The 20,586-nt window shown below is 43.2% G+C and overlaps 1 pseudogene; it reads left to right on the forward strand.

Annotated features, from left to right (window-relative positions):
- Positions 1–1,576: 1,576 nt before the first annotated feature.
- LOC112812818 (splicing factor 1 pseudogene) lies at positions 1,577–3,247 on the forward strand (annotated as a pseudogene).
- Positions 3,248–20,586: the final 17,339 nt, after the last annotated feature.

Consider the following 20,586-nt stretch of genomic DNA (forward strand, 5'->3'; position numbering starts at 1 on the left):
AAGGAAGGAAGGAAGGAAGAAAAGCAAAAGTTCCCAAACAAGGAAATAATTCTAATTTTTGTCTCCTTGTGCTCACAACTGGTGCTTATCAGAAATAAAGGGTATTCTCAGGGGTGCCTGGGTGGCTCAGTTGTTAAGCATCTGCCTTCAGCTCAGGTCATGATCCCAGGGTCCTGGGGTGGAGCCCCACATCGGGCTCCCTGCTCGGCAGGAGGCCTGCTTCTCCCTCTCCCACTCCCCCTGCTTGTGTTCCCTTTCTCACTGTGTCTCTATCAAATAAATAAAATCTTTTAAAAAACTAAAGGGTATTCTCAAGCATTTTTGTACCAACTAATGCTCTTGAAGCCTGGGACTGGACTGGGAGTAGAGAGAGATCATAAAGTGTGGCACTGTTCTCCAGGGTCCCATCCTCTATGGAGATGAAATCTCTTCTTGTGTCATGGTCAATCAGTTACAAGTTTATGATAATCCTTTGCTCTACTGTAACACAGATGACATATACCATATTTCCGTGGGTGTACTCAGGGCAATGGATGTCTACTTTACGGTCCACTGGCTCTCCCATCCAGCAAAGTATGTCAGAAAAAAGAAGTAGGTGCCTTAGTTGGGTTTACCCCAGAACTAGACCCTAAGACAAGGATTAGAGTGGTAATTGTTAATTTGGGAGGGAATCCCAGAAAGTGCTGCTTGGGGATTGGGGAAAGAAAACAGGGAAAGGAAAGAAGGCAACAAAAGGTCTTTTTGCAAGTTACCACCGTGGGAAACTGGAAAGCCATCCCACTGTGGAACTCTAAGAGCCAGTGTAGAAGATACACCTCAGAGTTATCTCAACCAAGGGGATAGAAAGCTGGGGTATTTAACTACTAACGCCTATCCCTCCTTGGTTGAAGGCTACCCGGGGGACATTAATTTTTCAGCACTTTCATTTTGCCATGCACAGGGTTGCAAATGCTCTGGTAGCCAGCAAACCACTCTCAGGCAGAAAGTCACAGATACTCACAGCAGACAGCCTTTAGTGTGTAGGGATGAAGGCCAAGTGGCTTTGGGTAGGGCAATAACAGTGTCTGCTACAGTACTAATAACATTATTATTGGGATAACTTTGAATATTTGAATATAAGTAAATAAAATATTTTAGTATTTAACTCTCATTAGTAACAGGTAATTTATGATGATCTCACAGGAGATGATGAAGCTTACTGCTTTTTAAAAAAATTTTTATTTATTTATTTGAGAGAGAGAGAGAGTGCACAAGCAAGGGGAGTGGCAAAGGGAGAGGAAGAGGGACAGGAGGAAGGACAAGCAGACTCCCTGCTGAGCAGGGAGCCCCAACACGGCTCAATCCCAGAACCCTGAGATCATCCAAAGGCAGACACTTAACTGACTGAGTCACCTAGGCAACCAGAGGCTTACTGCTTTATAACAAACGTTTTCAAAAAATGGGCCAGTACATCTGGCCCAGCCACTGTGGGGGTGTGAGAGATGGGCTCCACATGCTCCACGGCAACGTAGTCAGGTCCCCTCCCCCTGGAAGGTTCACAAAGAAGAAGCCACCACTGCCCGGTCTGGGGGGCGCCATGGTGACCAGAGCGCATGCCAGGATGCTGCCGGCCTTCCCAAGTATGAAGCAGAAGAGGAGCCACTGGAACCAAGATACAATGAGACAGAAGATGGGGAATCCAGGAATGCCTACAATTTTTCCCCCTGGACTTACTTGGGAACAAGAAAGAGCTTGTATAGTGCAACTGCAGATAGAACACCTGACTCATAAACTGTACACAGGAGACCTGAGCATCCCCCCTAACCCTGAGGACAGGTCCCCTTCACCTGAGCCCATCTATAATAGCAAGGGGACGAAGCTTAATGCCCGTGAGTTCCACACTGGCAAAATACCTGAAGAGGAACGGCACAACCTCATCATAAGAGATGGTTGCCCTCAACCCCGATTTTAAGCCTCCTGCAGATTATAAACCTCTAAAAACATGTGTGAGTGATAAAATAATAATGATTCCACAAGATACGTACCCAGAAATCAACTTTGTGGGACTGCTGATTGGGCCCAGAGAGGACACATAAAAGGAGTGTAATACCAAGATTATGGTCTGGGGAAAAGGGTCTGTCAAAGAAGAGAAAGCTGGGCGCAAAGATGGCCAGATGTTGCCTGCAGAAGGTGAGCCATTTCATGCCCTAGTTACCGCCAACACCATGGAGAATGTGCAGAAAGCCATGGAACAGATGAGAAACATCCTGAAACAGGGTAGTGAGACCCCTGAGGACCAGAATGATCTATGGAAGATGCAGCTTCGGTAGTTGGCTTGCTTGAATGGGACCCTTCAGGAAGAGGAGAGCAGGATCGTAGGACCCTGGCAGAGCTCAGAGACCTGCAGCATTACCAGTACCACAGTGAGTACCAAGTGTGGCCACACTGCTTCTGATTGCAAATTCCAAAGGCCTGCTGACCCCCAGTCAGCTCAGCATAAAGGATGGATAGATGAAGAATATTTGTCCCTCATGGCTGAACCGGGTGAAGTGCCTGTGGGCTCCACTTCTGAGCCCACTACCACGCCCCTAACCAGTGCACCTGGGCCTGCTGCTCCCGCCAACAACCCACCTCCACCGTCTCTCATGTCCACTACCCAGAGCTGCCCACCCGGGATGATGAATTCTGGCGCTTCAGAGAATTGGCCCTACCATGGCATGCACAGAGGTGGTCCTGGTGGGCCTGGAGGTGGCCTCCCCAGTCTCCCACACCCATTACCCAGCCTGACAGGTGGGCATGCCGGACAGCCCATGCAGCACAACCCTAATGGACCCCCCACTCCCTTGGATGCAGCCACCACCACCACAGATGAAACAGGGCCCCCACCCACCTGGGCACCATGGCTCTCCTCCAAAGGATCAATACCTGGGAAGTATGCCTGTGGGCTCTGGGGTCTATTGCTCACATCAAGGAAAAGTTATGATGCCACCACCACCTATGGGCATGATGTCGCCACTGCCTCCCAGTGGGCAGCCCCCCCACCTCAGTCCTTTCCTCCCATGGCAGCAGCAGCAGTAGCAGCCTCTGCCACACCCTCTCTGCTCAACAGCAGTATGTCTTTCAGCACCCCCTTGCCAGGGCGGCAAAGGTCCCTCCCGGCAGCAACAATGGCCTGCCTGAACCATCAGAGTGAGCCTATTGGTGACCTTTCCAGTCAGAGCCTCAGCAGCGCCCCTGGTGGACAGGCTGGCTCGGCAAAGCAGCCTGAGTTTGTGGACAGAATTGGAACACGGGGGCTCCATATCATGGAATTTGTATTAATTTTTTTCTCTTTCTCTTGTTATTTCCTTATCTCTTCCTTCCTTCAGAGTGTCCAAGGGGACGCTCTTCCCTGATCTGCTGCTGCAGTTAGATTCCTTTCCTTTCTGTCCATTCCTTATTCTTTTCTTCCCAAGGAGAGGAGGGAGCAAATGGTTTTAGGCATAGCTTTGGCCATTAATGTCAGGCCAGTTATGGGGGAGGGGGGCCTTTTGGTTCTAAGATTTTCAAGGTTGCCATTAATTTTTTTTTTTTTTTTTTTTTTTTTTTGTTGTGAGATTTTTGTCTCTGCCACCTTTGTAGAATAGTGGGTTAATTTCTGGGTCTGGGGTTGACATCCATCTTAGAGCTCCTGCCAGTGGTAGGTGGGGCCACTCAAGCCACCTTTGGCTTGTCTGCCACACTGGAGAGTCCTTTCCATGCTTCCTGAGCACCTAAGCTGCCTCAGATTCCATTTGTTCCCTTCCTTCCTGGAGGGGAAGGGAAGATCCCTTTTACATTTTATTTTAATCCCAAGCATCTGAATGTCTTGCAGTGTTTAGGGGTTTGAGCCCCTTGTTTTTCATTCTACTTCCTTTTTTCTCCCCTTCCCTCCTCATGGAGTCATTATGTTGACAATAATGTATAATGTGCATTCTCTTCACTGGTTTATCTGCAGAAATTTCTCTGGGATTTTTTTGGCTTATGGTTCAGCGCCATGTTAAAGGGGAGCCATTGAATACAAGAGCAATGTGTTAAAAAATTAATTATAGCAAGGATGTCATTGGTCAGCAGGCTTGTACTCTCATAATGAGTTTACAACACTCATTATGACAATTGAATGATAATTGTAGTCCATTGTGTCTTTCCACTAACCGGTTCAATATCTTTACAGACCTTCTCTAGAGGTTTTACAGGCCTTCTGGATGGAAACACTCATTGACATCTCTCTTGCTGCTCACACACAGCATGGCCAGTCACATCATTTCCCGAGATCTTCCCTTGGACATTGCCTTTATCTCAGCTCCAGCATCCCACTATAGGTAGCTGTTTTCAGCTCCAGAAGGTGGTGTGTAGGTCTGAGAATGCCTTCACGGTGCAGGAGCAGCAAATTCCCAGAATTCCAGGAACAGGCAGAGGTCTTCTTCACATAAGTGAAAGTCTCCCCAGGGCTCAAGTATCTCAGCTCCTTGATGTGTAACCATGTCTGATGCTGAGATAAGACCACTAAACCTCTTTGACTCTTCCAAGCCTTTTGCCAGGGAACTTGAACCACCAAGCATTGCCAATCCCCAGTCCAGGCTCAGGGTTTGTGGGACTGAGATATGTGCTGGACTCAAAATGGGAATGCGTCTATAGCTCACTTGGGATCTCCGTAGACTTTCTTCGCAAGGTGAAAATTTACCCACCTGCTGTTAGTAACCTGCTGTGGCTTCTTCCATATGCTTCCCTTTTCCAACAGGGTCTTGCATAAAATATATCATTACTTCTTTACCGTTTCTGCTGATGCTCTTGTTAGATCTTTCTCCATTCCTTCAAGCTTCACATAAACTTTTACTCCAAATTTCCCCCAGTTTCTTCTGATAACAATTTCAGTTATATTTCAAGGGCTTAAAGGATGTGAAAATTTTCAGACTGTTTCACTTTTTATTCACACATCGTCTCCCTTTCCTCCGTCCTTATCATCTTTATTAGTTTCTGGTGGGAATCTAGCAATATGGGCCAATGGAAGGGGGTTTAGGAGAAACCAATTTGGCCTTGGTGGTTGGTTCTAAAGGACAGCAAGGTGGCCTGCTACAGGTTCAGAAGTCAATCTCTGTGGCATCTAATCTAGCTGGTGGGGCATAGCCCTGAGATATTTCATGTGCAATTCCTGTGAGTAGAAGCTCCATGGTTATAGATAACCAATCCATCCATGATCCTAAGCATGGTAACACTTAGGCAAGCTATGAGGGTCTTCGCCACGAGAACTAATTCCAGGAGATGATGGGTAAGAGCATGGATTTGGACATCAATAGATCCAGGTTTGAATCCTAGGTCCAGCCTGTAGTAGTCCTGGTACTTCAGGGACTTGCTAAACCTCAGTTTCTACATCTATAAGATGGTAATAACAATGGGGCACCTGGCTCACTCAGTCAGTAGAGCATGTGACTCTTGATCTCAGGGTCATGAGTTCAGGCCCCGTGCTGGGTGTAGAGCTTACTTAACAGATGGAATAACAATAGTATTTACTATTACTATGGGCTTTTTGGACAAGTTACATGGGACCTAGTGCATATTATATGCTCAAAAATGTCAAATGTATGGCGGATAAGACTCCCATCTCAGCCAAGGAATAGGAAGACCAGTCAGGAACACAGAGGTGGAAGCCATGGCATTTGAACTGTCACCACACCAAAGACATTGGTGTGGGAGAAACGTGGGCATCTGAGTTCCACCAGGCAATGGATCTAGGCATTGAATTCACCCACTACGGTGGGCAAGGTGGCTCAGCAAGTTGATAGATCTGGGGCTGTCTCTGGAAGAAAAACATGACTAATTGCTCCTGCTGGAAGGACAAGGGCTACACAGAAAGACTCTTCATTCTTGCTTCATTTTGAATGACTATCTAGCAAATTTTCACACACTTTCCCTGAACAGGGAAACTGTGTCCCACATGATCTTGAGTTCATCTAATCATAGAATTACAGCATTTTAGACTCGAAGGGACCCAGAGCTACATGCCCTCTGCGTCAACCTGGATACTTACTGCCTTGAAGGTAATCTGTTTTATTTATGGGCAGCTTATATAAATTTTCATTCAATTCAGCAAATCTATTTTATGTGTGTAATATGAGGGTAATGGTAATCCTGACTTCATAAAACGGAGTGAGGATTAAAAGAAAAATTCCATGACACAGCGTGAGTCTTCAACAGTATTATTTAGATGCACCACCTGTCATAAAGTGCTCATAAGTGCTTTCTCAAGTGTTGAGAAATATACCCCCTTCTAACATTCCCCGTCTCCCCTATGTTGCCATGTAAAATAAGCGATCCATCAGACATTTGGGAATGATTCTCATGTTCTCTTTCTCACATGGAACAGTCCCAGTTTTCTCCTTTGTGTCCAGTGTGATCTGGCAAGGAACGGTCCTTCCTTGAAGGGAGATACCTGTCTTGTTTCAGGTGTGGTTCATCCACTACAGATGACCATAATGCTGGCACGTCTCATGTCTTGAACAGAAATGCATTGGTGTCCTCTAAGATTGCATTGAACTTGCACTCAAAATGCCTTCATCTTTTTAAAAAATTATTTTTTAGAGCAATTTTAGAATCACAGCAAAGCTGAGCAGAAGGTAGAGATTTCCTACATAACCTATGCCCCCATACATGCAGAGCCTCCCACACTATCAACATCCCCCATCAGAATGGTGCATTTGTTACAATGGATGAACCCACAATGATACATCATCATCATCCAGAGCCCGTGGTTTACATTAGGGTTTGCTCTTGGTGTGTATTCTATAGATTTGAACAAATGTATAATGACATGATCCACTAGTATAGTATAGTATAGTATAGTATAGTATAGTATAGTATTACAGGGTAGTTTCACTGCCCTGAAAATCCTCTGTACTCTGCCTGTTCACCTTTTCCTCCCCCCAACCCCTGGCAACCACTGATCTTTTTACTGTCTCCATAGTTTTGCTTTTCCCAGAATGTCATAGTGTTGGAATCATACAATATGCAGCCTCTTCAGATTGGCTTCTTTCACTTAGTATATGCATTTAAGTTTCCTTGTGTTTTTTCGTGGCTTGGTAACTCATTTATTTTTAGTGTTGAATAATATTCCACCTCCTGGATGTACCACAGTTTATTTATGTACTTACCTACTGAAGGACATCTTTGTTGCTTCCAAGTTTTGGCAATTATGAGTAAAGGTGCTATAAATATCCATGTGCAGGTTTTTGTGTGTTTTTAACTCCTTTGGGTAAATACCCAAGAGCATGATTGCTAGATCATATGGTAAAAGTATGTTTAGCCTGGTAGGAAACCACCAAATCGTCTTCCAAAGTGGTTGTACCACTTACATTCTCACCAGCAATGAATGAGAATTCTTGTTGCTCCCCATCCTTGCCAGCATTGGGCATTGTCAGTGTTCTAGAGTTTGGCCATTCTAACAGCTGTGGAGTGACATCTCATTGTTGTTTTAATTTTTATTTCCCTGATGACATAGGATGTAAAACATCTTTTCATATGCTTAATTGCCATCTGTATATCTTATTTGTTGAGCTGTCTGTTAAGATCTTTAGCCCAGTTTTTAATTGGGTTGTTTGTGTTCTTACTGTTGAATTTTAAGAGTTCTTTGCATATTTTGGATAGCAGTCCTTTATCTGGTATGTTTTTTTGCACATATCCTTTCCTGGTCTGTGGCTTGTCTTTTCATCCTCTTGACAGTGTTTTACTCAGAGCAGAAATGTTATTTTTAATGAAGCCCAGCTTATTAATTATTTCTTTTATGGATCATACCTTTGGTGTGGCATCCAAAGAGTTATTGCCAAACTCAAGGTCATCTAGATTTTTTCCTATGTTATTTTCTAGGACTTTATTTTGATATTCTGCCATATTGCATTTTACATTTAGGTCTCTGATCCATTTTGTGTTAATTTTTGTGAAGCGTATAAGGTCTGAGCCTAGATTCATTTTTTTTTCATGTGACTATACAGCTGTTTTGGTGCCATTTGTTGAAGAGACTATCTTTGCTCCTTTGACTGGGCCTTTGCTCCTTTGTCAAAGATCAGCTTATTATATTTATGTAGGTCTATTTCTGGGCTCTCTATTTTGTTCCTTTGATCCATTTATCTATTCTTTTGCTAATAACACACTATCTGGAGTAGTGTAGCTTTGTAGTAAGTCTTGAACTTGAGTAGTGTCAGTCTTCCAACTTTGTTTTCGCCTTGAATATTGTGTTAGCTCTCCTGGGTCTTTTGCCTCTTCATATAAACTTTAGAATTAGTTTGTTGACATCCACAAAATAACTTTATGAGATTTTGATTGTGATTGCATTGAATCAATAGATCAAATTGGGAAGAACTGGCATCTTGACAATATTGACTCTTCCTACCCATGAATATTGAATATGTCTCCATTTACTTAGAATATTACTGCATTTACTTCTTTTTTGATTTCATTTATCAGAGTTTTATAGTTTTCCTTATATGTATCTTGTACATATTTTGTTAAATCTATAACTAAGTACTCCATTTTTTTGGAGTATGAATGGAAATGATACTGTGTTTTTAATTTCAAATTCCACTTGTTAATTGCCGGTATACAGGAAAGCTATTGACTTTTGTGTATTAACCTGGTATCTTACCACTCTAGTGTTACTGGTTATTAGTTCCAGAAGTTTTTTTGTTGATTCTTTCAGATTTTCTACATAGATGATCATGTTACCTCTGAACAAAGACAGTTTTATTTCTTTCTTCCCAATCTGTAAACCTTTTATTTCCTTTTCTCTTATTGCATTAGCTAGGATTTCCAGTATGATGTTGAGACTCCCGTGGTCTTCTAAAATATAAACTCTTACCTACTCTAGGCTAACCCATTCTTTGAATTAAATGTGGGACTTTGTATTCTGGTTAACTCTCATCCTGTCGGTGAGGTCCATCATTAAGCTTTGCCAGATATTTCTTGACTCTTGATGCCCTCAACTTTTATGTTAACTATTCCTCCCATCTTTGAGTCATTTGTAAATGCTTAAAGCCTATATTTTGTGTCTTCATCCAAATCATTTAAAACATTTTTGGAGGGATCAGAAAGATCAAGTGCAGCATCCTGAAGTATGCTAGTAGAGAGTGATTATCAGATACAGTTTTGCAATGGACCTATCAAATTGATTTGCTATCCTTCCAGCATTTTCCATTGAGATCCATACAGAGAATGGGAGAGTACTTCTGAAACATCTTGCAGAAATCTAGATACACTAGTTCTATGTCATTCTGCCCTGATGCCTCTGGACTGAGTTCATACCTATTTCTGTGCTCTCTTATGGGATGAGTCTGAATACTCTTGCATTCACAACACTGTATTATAATTTTCCATTTGTTTGTTATCTTCTATCATTGTATTATGAATTTCTTGAGGCCAGGGATTACATTTTATTTACATCTATATGTCTAGTACCTGGCAACTATAACCCACGAGGTGTACCAGGAATTCTATACATGTATATTAGGGGTTCTAAACACCCTCTATTTTTATTTTTAAAGATTTTATTTATTTATTTGACATAGAGAGAGACAGAAGGGCAGGAGCACAAGCAGGGGGAGTGGGAGAGGGAGAAGTAGGCTTCCCGCCGGGCAGGGAGCCTGATGCAGGGCTCGATCCCAGGACCCTGGGATCATGACCCCAGCCGAAGGCAGACGCTCAACGACTGAGCCACCCAGGCGCCCCTAAACACCCTTTAAATGTGTTGAATTCCACTTACATATTAGTCTACTTGTCCCTTCCTTTAAAAAAGAAATGAAATTAACTTGACAAGACTTCTTATTAATGAATGGATATTGAGTCATGCAAAAACATTTTCCTTACTGATAAACTGTTTTTAAAAATAGAACTATAAAAGCATAATATTCTCTCATATGCTTGTACCATAATTAACTAATCTGTATTGTACAACATTTAGGTTGCTTTAAATTTATCATGGTTTTAAATATAACTGTGATGAACATCCTTTATATAAATCCTTGACTGAATCTCTGACTATTTCTTTAGAATGCATTGCTAAAGGATGATTTGTTGTGCTAATGAGAATTAATGCTTTAGGGATAGAAGATTGTACCAATTTACATTCTCATCAGAAGAGAATGAGAATGTTCATTAAAATGTACCTTTACTGGGGCGCCTGGGTGGCTCAGTCGTTAAGCGTCTGCCTTCGGCTCAGGTCATGATCCCAGGGTCCTGGGATCGAGCCCCGCATCGGGCTCCCTGCTCCGCGGGAAACCTGCTTCTCCCTCTCCCACTCCCCCTGCTTGTGTTCCCTCTCTCGCTGTGTCTCTCTCTGTCCAATAAATAAAATCTTAAAAAAATATATAAAATGTACCTTTACCAACTGGCTTATTTTTAATCACTAGTGTGACATTTTGCTGATCTAAAAATAAACTATTTTATTTTATTATTTTAATCAGTACTTTATGTTTCTATTGAGGTTGGAGATAAACCAAATATATTCTCTATGGATTGTCTGTTTATGTCTTTTGACCGTTTTCTAATTGAAGTTTTGGTGTTTTTCAATTTTATACATATTTACTGATATAAATTAATGTGCATAGGGAAATCTGGAATATTTAGAATGTGATTAAGATGGCATTTCATACTGTGGAATATAATAGACTGTACAATAAATGGTGTTGTGAAAGATGGTTCTTTCTTTAGAAAAAAAGTTAGGTATCTACCTTATACCATGCACAAAAATAATTCCCCAGCTAGAATAAAGAGCTAACCATAAAAACAAGACTATAAAATTAGACAAGAGAATATTTTTCACATTGAAAATGGAGAGGGATTTTTTTTAAGACACAAGATTAATTCTCTGAATTCACTAAAGTGAAAGACCATGTATCTATATGAAACTACAGACCTTCTGTATGGCAAAGACACATAAGCAAGCATAAAAAATTAGTGAGAAACTGAAAGGAAATATTTGCAACGTTGGAAGGCAGGCAAATTATTAAGATCCAGATTATATAAAGCCTTCCCAATTCATAAGAAAAAAATAGGCAACCCAGTAGAAATTGAAGTGGCTAACCCATATAAAAAGATGGTCAACCATATAACAGCCTAGATTAAGGAACCCCAGCTCTACTGTCCCCCTATTGCCTCCATAAAAAAGTTCAAATTTCATATTTCCTTCCTTGATTGGGCTCCTCTCTTCCTTCTGGCCTCACCTTGGCCCCTCTGTCCCTACTCCTAAACTTCACACTTCAGTCATGAGGACCTCTTCAGGACTCCCAGCACCAACTTTGCTGTTTTCTGATATACCTGCCCTGGCCCTGTTTGACATGCCACACTGTTTGCCTGCTCAACACTTGCTCATAGTTCAAGACAATGATCTCATCTACAGGAGCTTCCCAGCCCCTCCACCGATACTCTTTGTGAAAGCTCTTGGCAGACTCTCCATCATCTCTATACCTCTAATGCCTAGTATTATGTATCTGGTGCAGAGAATGTATAGTCAATGTTTATTAGGTTGAATCTAGCAATATCCCCTCTTCTTGAGTCAATGAAATGTACAGAATTTATCCTGCTAGCTAGATAGAATTAAGTTTAGATTAAAACCCATTTTCTGGGGCGCCTGGATGTCTCAGTCGGTTAAGCATCTGTCTTCAGCTCAGGTCATGATCCCAGAGTTCTGGGATTGAGCCTTGCATGGGGCTCCCTGCCCAGTGGGGAGCCTGCTTCTCCCTCTGCCTCTGCCCCTGCTTGTGCTCTGTCTCTCAAATAAATGAATAAATCTTAAAAAAAAAAAACCCCACCATTTTCTCTTGAATCCTAGACTTTTTAACTTTCTGATTAACCTTATTTAACTTAAATTACTTTATTTTGAAGATTAAATGTTCAGTATAAAACCTCATATTTATTTTAAAAAGGCATAGAAAGTAAAAAATTTAAAGCATAATTAACTGACCTCTCATTCAAGTATCTAGGAGGAGAACCAGAAGAGTACCTATCTTCTAAGAAAGGACAGTTTTAGAACCTAGGCGGTAGACAGCTACACCAACTGCACCCAAATTCAATACAAGTGAGGACAAAAATGGTGCATTTATTTTGGCAATAAGAAAGTACCGTGACTTTTTTCAGGGTAGTTTCAGTGGAATGATGGAGGACAATGCAGTAGGATAGAGATAACGAGGGGGAAATAAGTGGAAACAGTAAAATGGGGACCATTATTTAGAGCCACATACCTTGTTTTGTGATTCTCAAACCACTGGAACCAAGATCTGGGCCTGCTGTTCTGGGTTTTGCAAAGCTCACTTGTAGGAATTTAAGTGAAGACAGAGACATTTCTGTCTTGTTCATACAAACTGAACACTGCCTACCTAGCACAGTACCTGGCACATAGTATGTGCTCAAAAACTATTGGTTGAGTACTGAAATCTTACCATAGGCAGAGAGGAGGGAGAAGAAACTGAGGCTCCAGAGGTTAGAAGCTCAAGGTTACTGTATTGACATAATTTGGGGGCAGATTCTGGGTCAAAATGATTCCCCAGTGGCCACATCCGGGCTTTCCTTAACACGTTTCTTGTGTCATATCCTATCTATCATCCTGGCCATGGAGAGGGGAAGGAGTGTGAAGGATCCATGGATGGGCGCTTGATCCAGTTTTCTTCCCCTGATCTTCTTACCTCTCCCAAGCTAGAGAAGATCCTCTTTCCTTTCCAGGGCTAGGGTCATTCATATTTGAGTCCAGAACTGCCAGAGGCCGTGTTCCCTGGTGCAGAAATCAAGTCTGCTGAGGGGCGCCTGAGTGGCTGAGTTGGTTGAGCGTCTGACTCTTGATTTCGGCTCAGGTCATGATCTCAGGGTCTAGAGATTGAGCCCTGTGTGGGACTTTGTGCTCAGTGGGTAGTCTGCTTAGGATTCTCTCTCTCCCTTTCCCTCCGTACCCACCCCCCCAACTCCCTCTCGCTCTCAAATAAATAAATAAATCTTAAAAAAAAAGAAATCAAGTTTACTCATAGTAGAGGAGATCAAAGCCAAAATGTTGAGTAAGTAGAGGGCAGGTCCTAAAGAGTTTGAGGTCTTCGAACTGTTGTTCCTGAGGCCAGCCCACCCATGGTTACATTACCTGAGTCACTAAGTACTCCTTCCCCTTACTCTATTTCCCTTGAGCTCATTTGAATTGGGTTTTTGGCACGGATATGTGAAAGAGCCAAAGCCGGGGAGAGACAGGGCTGTGGTTAGAAGCCCGGTCTTCACCACAGTCCACATCTGCCTCTCATACCCAATGCCAGTGGCAGACCAAGATCACAGTTTGTTTCCAAAAGGACAGGTGGAAGACACAGTAGCCTGTTTTTGTAAATAAAATTTTATGGGAACACAATCTTGTCCATTCACCTACATTTTGTCTATGGCTACTTTTGTGCTACGACGATAGAGCTGAGTGGTTGTGACAGGGACCATATGGCAAGAGCTTAAACTATTTACAATTTGGCCCTTTGTGGAAAGTTTGCGGACGCCTGATTTAGAAGATAGTGATGGAGGGAGTGGTAGTGGAGACTGCTGATGCCTCACCCAGATTCTTTTTTCCTGCCCTTACACTCATATTCCAGCTGCTGCAACTGTTAGCTGATAACTTACAGATGCCTTCTTCCCTAGATTGCCTGGCAATCTCCGTGCCCCTTTGCCTACAGCAGACCTTGGCCAGTAACATACAAGGGTGTGATTGGTGTGCCAGAGCTGCCCCGTGGGATCAGGCTAAAGCTAGTCTCCTGCTGAGATCCCATTCCTGCTAGCCACCCCGCCTACCCTGCCTAGAGCCCTTCTTCAATACATCATTTCAACAGAAATTCCCGTGTCAGCCGCTGCTTCTAGGAACCCCATCAGAGGCAGGGGGTAAAGAATCTTTTGCAGGTAAAGAATCTTTGGCAGGTGTAGCCTAGTCCTGGAAGCACGTGGAGAGCTTGGAAGCTCTCCATGAGCTACCCTCATGGAGACTGGTGATGAGCTTTGTAATGTTCCTGGATAAGTGAGCTAGACCAGGGAAATGACCCCACACATCTGTTCTGATACACTCTTTGTTTTGCACTTGTAATCCTCCATGTGTCAAAGCCCCTTCTTGACCCAAGGCACTTCAAGATCAAATATAAAAAGAAAAAGAATTACCCTTCCAGTATTGGAACCAGAACAAGAATAAAGAGAAGGTGTGGTTGTTAGGGCTGCATCAGTAGCTTTTAGGAAAAGCCCTGATATCTTGACTGAAGCCATTGATCAGCTAGAAAGTTGGACCTCTCAAGTTCTCTCTTTCCTCCTTACCTTACCATCCTTACGTAAAGCTTTAGGACTTTGAACTTCTCAATGATCTGATCTTCAGATCCTGTGAATGGTGGATTCTACCAATTCTGGAAGAGCTCATTGCTGAGCAGAGAAATGTATGAGGAAAGCTAAATTTATCAAGTGTTTATTCACAGCTCGGTGTTATTCACTTTTGTGTTCACTGAGGCTGGCCCAGAGTAGCTGCTTAATGCCTGCTTGCCAATGAGTCAGCCTGTGTCCTGCTGCTGGCCAGGGAAATGCAAGACTGCCTGAGCCTCTAGTGTTTATAGCCTCTGGGAAGAGGGAAGAGATCAGACCAGCTCATTTCCCCATAGACACAGGTGTTCCTCAGCTCTGAACTTGGCCGTTGGCTTGTGTGTGAATTCCATGTTCAGGAGCGGCCAGGGCCTTAGGGTGGGGCAAGGGTGGGGCTGGGCAGGGTTCAGGAATGCATTGTTCCAGAAAATTAGTCGGAACAGTTTTTCTGCCTCCCTTTCCCTGGCTGGCTTCAGTTTAAGGAATAGAAAACCTGCCCATTAGGGTTCGCTTTAGCTGCTACTGCAGTGGCCAGAGGACTCTTGCTCTATTTGGGAGGGCTATTGCCAAGGTCTTACTAGATGCAAAGCACAGGCTCAAACCCAATTGTCACCAAATGGTTAAAGGAGAAATGTCCTGCTTGGGTCCTGCCCCTAAATGAACCCCGGTTATGACTGCCTACGGTAAAAAATTAAAACAGACCCCAGTGTTTTGTGCTTAGACTTTTGCCTCGGTTCCTTCCACCCCACCCCCACCCCCTTCTCTGCTGACCTTTTCTGCTTTTCTAAGTGTTGCTCTCATGAACCTTAACTGACATTAGATAGCCAGCAGACAACCATCCAGGCTTACAAAGAGCTCGCCGAAGAACCCTGTCAGCTGCCAAAATGAAACTGACAGAGGCACGGACATCACTCCATCCCAATCTTTTGCTGCAAAGCAATTACAGATAAAGAAAACTGGAACCTGGGACAAGACCAAAATCACGTACCTCTCTCTCCTTGTCCTATGGCAACTCCAATACTACTTCAGTGAAGAGTGTTACCTAATTTTGAGGTGCTCGCTGAAGCCCATCATCTGAATAAAGCCTTCAACCTCTGTTTGGATCATTTAACTATTTTTTGTTTCTTGGCAGTTGGATGCCATGACTTACATGGAGCCGAGATGAGCCCCGACTCCTGCTGAGGTTTCAGAGATGGAGAGAAGGTGCTGAGGAACCCTTGCTTCCTCCCTTCTTGGTGAGCTCTGTTGGGTCCTCCTCCAGTCTTGTGTTCCAGTTTTTCCTTGTTGCATGGAAACTTCAGGCTTGGATTTCTTTGAAAGGTTGACCTCTTGTCTGATAACTCGCTGCATCTATTTGCCTTCATCTTTTGGGATTCTCTGGGCAAGCAGAGAATTAGATGATAGTCCTAAGGTAGGACAAGGCTCTTCCCCCCTTCTTCCATCTAGGATCTCTTTTATTATGGAAAACACAAACCCTACCTTTCTGCCCCCCCCCATCCACCCCCACGGGTCATAAGTTCTGCCACTATGATTCTAACTGTTAAGTTCCTGCTTAAGTGATGGGACTTCAAGAAAGAATATATGGAACTCCAATGGGGAGCTCCAAAAGGGGGGGGGTTCTTGAGACAAGTCAAGACTTGTATATTTGCATGGTAACTTGGAACCAGAGAAAAGTAACTCACTGAAAATGGGTGGTTTTCTTTAATATGTAAGAAGAAGCCACTGAAAAAAGGAGCAATTCAGACAGACTTCCGTCTCTGAAGGTCTCTTTTAAACAACTTCAGCTTTCTTCCTACACAAAGATTGACTCCCCTCTTGTCTAGCTGTCTGGGCCTCTTATAACCCCATCCTCTCTGGCCTCCCTCCTTTCCTGATCCCTGCCCTCCCTTTCTCCTTTTGTCCCTCCTCAACTGCCTCTCACCTTTAGACCCAGACCTTCACCTGCTCGCTTCCAAGAAGGCCTGACCCAAATCCAGCACCCCCAACCACAACCTAGTGTTGGGCTGACTTCCACACCATTGTCAAAGATTTCCCAAATCCTTGAAAGAATAGAGAGAAATTATCTGAGCAATCCAGGATAATTTGGGGGGCTTTATGCTCCTGAGCGCCCTGATCTATATCAGTTAGCACACCTTTCAGTGGGACCAAAGGGTGACAGCACCTGGGTTGACAAGGCCAAACGGCCACCATAAATGAGGATATAGCTAACTCGCGTAGAAATAACACACCTTCTCCAGATATGCTAAAGCCCTAGAGTTAGGAGAGTCTTTTAAAGGTGATTCCTGAAGGTTTTATCCCCTCTCTCATTGACTGGGGAATGATCTAGTCCTGTCAACAAGGGTGTGATGAGTCTGTCTCTAACTTTAGGGACTGATTAAGGGACCACCCCTCATCTGTGATCACCACCTTTTTATTAATAATCCTAAGCCTGAAATATCAGATGCTGTTCCAAAGCATAAAATAGGCTGACAGACCACACCTTTCCATGAGTTACAACACTTAGCCCAGCGTTTTGCAGATAATATGATAAAAAAAAAAAGAGAAAAGCTCATACCATGAATTTATGACAGTACAGTTTAAACAGCTTGAGGGAAATAAAGGGCCTTCCACAAACAACAGCAGTTTCCTGTCTCCTTGGGACCATTAACTTGTCAACATGCTTTTTCCTTCAGTCTTTCCATCTTCCTCTGGCCCCCTATTAGGAGTGGGACCTTTTGCCTCAATGAGAAGCCAGGATTGAGGGCTTACTGGAAAGACTTTCTCTTGACCTCGCCGACTGGGATGACCCAGTGTGCCCTCACATGGTGGCTTCCCTTGATTACCCTACACTCTTATTTCCCCACCTCTCTTCTTAGAATTACCTCATTTTTCTGATTTACATTTCTTAGTCGCTGATGTCCTCTGGATTTCATCATCTACAAATGTGGGTGAAAGAAAGACTCTAGTGCCTTATGAGATCCCGTAATGCCTCTTCCTAAATTGTCCCAGTATCTCTTAAGCCCGAAGCACCAGAGGGACTGTAACCCACTGCTGCGGATTTACTCATTTCTTGTACCTGATCCTGTAGCACTCCTGTCTTCTGCTTTATATGAGGCTTGAGGGCTATAAATATTATAGTGCAACCACGTTTCCCTGCCTTTATACTCCTCCAAATCTAATACACTACATAGGAATAGATCTCAGTTCAATCTTCTCCCTTAACTGGAGACTTAAAACTGAGAGTTTCCTGAAACTCTTCTGAAACAGATGATGACACAAAGGAGACAAATTTCCCAAGAAACTTGGTATAAGAAGATGCTCTGGGATAGTGGACAGCTTCTGCCCAAGATGACAGAACAATCCTGCCCCAATTTTATCATCTTCCTTTTCATGTTAGCCTTGTTTCTCAGTCTTTATTTCTAACTTCGGAATATGTAGAATAATCTCCAACTGTTATCCTTGCTCTGTTATTTCTCCTTCCCTCTATCTTTCCTTTTCCTCCCGCCTCTCTCCCCTTTTCCTCCCTCCCTCCATATTCCCAGTCTTTGGCATGTTCTGGGTCAGCCTTATACTTTTGAAGCTAATGTCACCTGTGATTGTTGACTCCGCTCATCTTTTCCATCAGTTCCATTGCCATTTTAGAAGTACCTGTTTCCTACACAGAGGGAAATCTGTCTGTCATTACTGTTGGCATGTGGGACAAGGTCCCGCCCTAACTGGGTCTCCAACAAATCTCCACGGTTAGCACACCCTACCCAGAATACTCCCTGAAGAGGGGGAACCTGTTTCTCTTGAAAGGAAACATTTGTTCCTAATCCTCAATTCATGGGTCCTGAGCTATTATAATAAAACCTGCCAGGCCCAATTTAAGGGCATGAATGTCATTGGGCCAGCTTTACCCAGGAAAGAGCCCCAAGGGATTCATACTTGTGTGTGTGTGTGTGTGTGTGTGTGTGTGTGTGTGTGTGTGTGTGTGTGTCCGTCCACTGCTTATTTGTTTTTGCCAATTAGCAGTTGGACAGAACCATGTTCTCTCATTTATCTGAGATTATCACCTCTTTGGGCCAGCAGTCAAATTCTTGCTCCCAAACCAGAAGAATAATCCGTGATTGAGGACAAGCACCCTCTTTGCAAAGCATCCATTTTCAGCAAGTGATAAAAAGGAACTGTGTGAAGAAGCTAAAAGACTCAGAAACAATCTAGATGTGTTCACCGCTACCTGGGGCAGGTCTTATGCTGATGTTATTACTGAAGGAGCAACCCTGTGGGCTTCTGAAGATTTTGATGCAATGCCAGAGTTTTTCATGTCATTTGTGAGCTAACCCATGCCACCAACAATGTCACCAAAGTAGTAAAACACTTGCTCAAGAAATGTCGGAATCCCAGAGGCTGTTGTCCATCATTGAGTGGCATTTGACATCATCTTGGCTTCTAAGGGATGTACTTGTACAGCTGTCAGTGATGATTTTTGCACACACACACAAACACACACACACACACACACACACACACACACACACCCCTCCCAAACTTTCTGATGTCTTCTCATTGAATAAACACCTCTGTGAAGCCGGTCAAAACATTTGCCGAGTGAATGAGGTCTGTCCTCTATGACCTATGGATCATTGTCTGGTGACTGCAGAAGGGACATTTTCCCCTGTGTAATCGCAACAGGGATACAGTCCTTGGGATACATTTCTCTCCTAGGGCTAGTGATCATTTTCTTCTTCTTCTGAAAAGAGTACCCCTCCTCAAGTGCATCCAATCACACCTCATCAAGGCCAGCGGCACTGTCCTGTCCAAACAGATGATCCAAACTATGATTGAAGAGAGAAGACCAAAGAACAGACTGTCCTCCAACCCACTACGAGAGGCTTCCTGACTCAACTCCTGAACCTTATGCATCTCTGTAATTTTGTTTTCTCTCCCAAAAGATTTGCCTGGAGATGAAAGTTATTTATCTTGGCCAAGAGGAGGAGCTATAAAAGAATTAGAGCAGACCCCTGTTTTCCTTGCTTAGATCTTTGCCTCTTTTCCTTTTTTCCTCTCTTTTCCATTATTTTTCCTTTTCTATCTTCCACTCCCCTGAAACTTGACTGACATTAGGCAGCTTACCGACAACTGTCAAGGCTTACAAAGACAACTCCAGAAAGAACTATTCCATCAGCTGCCAAAATGAGATGCACCAGTGATTCCAAGATAGAGGCATGAAAACCAACCTGTCTCAGTCATTCCAACCACAAGTTTTGCATCTGTTACAGATAAAGAAAATTGTAACCAGGGACAATACCAAAGTCCTGTATCCCTCTCTTCTCCAATCCTGCTTCAGCTCAGGGAGTTACCTAATTTTGAGGTGCTCTTTGATGTGCATAGTCTGAATAAAACCTGTAACCTCTGTTGGGTCACCTTAACTATTTTTTCCCTTGATTTTAAAATCTATTCCCAAGACACATACCATCATTAAAGTGTATAAAGACATTTGAGCTGCCTGTGCTGGGCCCAGTCACTGCATCTAACCCCTTCCTTATTTACATGTTTTGATATACATAGGTGTTTAAAAATTTTTTTGAACTTGGAGAAGAAAGAGAGAGGGAGAAGCATGGAGGTGAAGAGTGGAGGGGTGGTATAGTATTTGTTCCTGGTTTGATCTAGAACTGATTACCTTCCATGTGCTCCTTCAGATTCACTATCCACCCTCTCTATCCTGCTCTGTTCTTTAGGAGACTGACATCTATGGGATGTATCAACAGGCTCCCCACCCTTGGTTTTGTGTTGGGTTCAGTCAATGGGAAGCACCAGAAAGATGTCAGAGGGTGGACATAGTGAAGTCAAGGTACATATTCTCTGGGTCCTTTCCTGCCGTGGGTTGACTGAATCCTTGACCCAAAGCTCTATGCAAGGCTTCTGTTAGTCATACTTTCCCTTGTTCCTGTAACTTCTTTTTCTTATCTCTTCAGGACTGAGGGATAACAGCTCCCTTCTGTTGTTAACCTCAGAGAATTACATCGTGCCCTGACCATTTCTGAAAACTCTGCCTCTACCTTTGGAAATAGCCCTTTATGAAATTGTCCTCAATTGACTATTTTTACTGCCATCTGTTTCCTGATAGAATTCTAACTGATATAGGCCCCTGGACCTGGATTTGAGCCTCTGTGGTTAGAAGAGAGAGATACTGGCAAAACTATAAATATTTTTTAGATTGAATAATATTCCGGAAACAAGCAGAGTTTCTTTGAGACTCAGGTGGCAAATTGTTTCCCATTATTTGCTAGATGATCA

The sequence above is a fragment of the Callorhinus ursinus genome, unplaced genomic scaffold (assembly GCF_003265705.2).
Source record: "Callorhinus ursinus isolate GAN/ISIS: 27379988/994484 unplaced genomic scaffold, GSC_fseal_2.0 scaffold16, whole genome shotgun sequence".
Taxonomy (NCBI): Eukaryota; Metazoa; Chordata; class Mammalia; order Carnivora; family Otariidae; genus Callorhinus; species Callorhinus ursinus.